Below are 1,015 nucleotides of genomic sequence, written 5' to 3' on the forward strand. Positions count from 1 at the left end.
GCAATGTGATGTAGTGGAAAGAGCACAGGCCTGGTTGTCGGCAGACCTGGGTTCTACTCCCAGCTCCACCACATATCTGCTGTGTGACCTTAATCTAGTGACTTTACTTTTCCATGCCTCAGTTTCCTCCTCTGCAAAATGGGGATTTAATACCTGCTCGTTAGAGAAGCAGAATGGCTCAGTGGAAAGAGCCTGGGCTTTGGAGTCAGACGTCATGGGTTCAAATTCCAGCTCTGCCACTTGTCAACTGTGTGAGTTTGGGCAAGTCACTTCACTTCCCTGGGCCTCAGTTCCCTAATCTGTAAAATGGGGATTAAGAAAGTGAGCCCCCCGTGGGACAACCTGATCACCTTGTAAGCTCCCCATCACTTAGAACAGTGCTTGGCACATAGTAAGTGCTTAATAAATGCCATTATTATTATTATTAGGCTGTGATCCCCAGGTGGGACCTGATTAACTTCTATCTTGTGTTGTCTTACGCGGTCCAGTCACCTCCAACCCATAGGGACGCCACAGACACATCTCTTCCAGAACACCTCACCTCCATCTGCAATTGTTCTGGCAGTGTTTCCACAGAGCTTTCTTGGGAAAAATACGGGAGTGATTCACCGTTGTCTTCTTCCATGCAGTAAAGTCGAGTCGCCACCCTCGCATCTCTCCCATGCTGCTGCTGCCCAGCACGGGTCAGTTGGTTGAGTTTCTTGGCCAATAGTCAGCATTTAACAAATGCCACAGTTATTATCATTAGTATTTCCAAGGACTACTTTGCTGAATCTGGGCTATTTGGCTAGAGATCGGGCCTGGGAGTAGGAAGGTCATGGGGTCTAATCCTGCCTCCTCCACTTGTCTGCTCTGTGACCTTGGACAAATCGCTTCACTTCTCTGTGCCTCGGTTACTTCATCTTTCAAATGGGGATCGAAACTGTGAACTCCACATGGAACAGGGACTTTGTCCATCTTGATACACTTGTATCAACCCCAGTGCTGAATACTGTGCCTGGCACATAGTAAGTGC

Source organism: Tachyglossus aculeatus, chromosome 3 (assembly GCF_015852505.1).
Source record: "Tachyglossus aculeatus isolate mTacAcu1 chromosome 3, mTacAcu1.pri, whole genome shotgun sequence".
NCBI classification, from domain to species: Eukaryota; Metazoa; Chordata; class Mammalia; order Monotremata; family Tachyglossidae; genus Tachyglossus; species Tachyglossus aculeatus.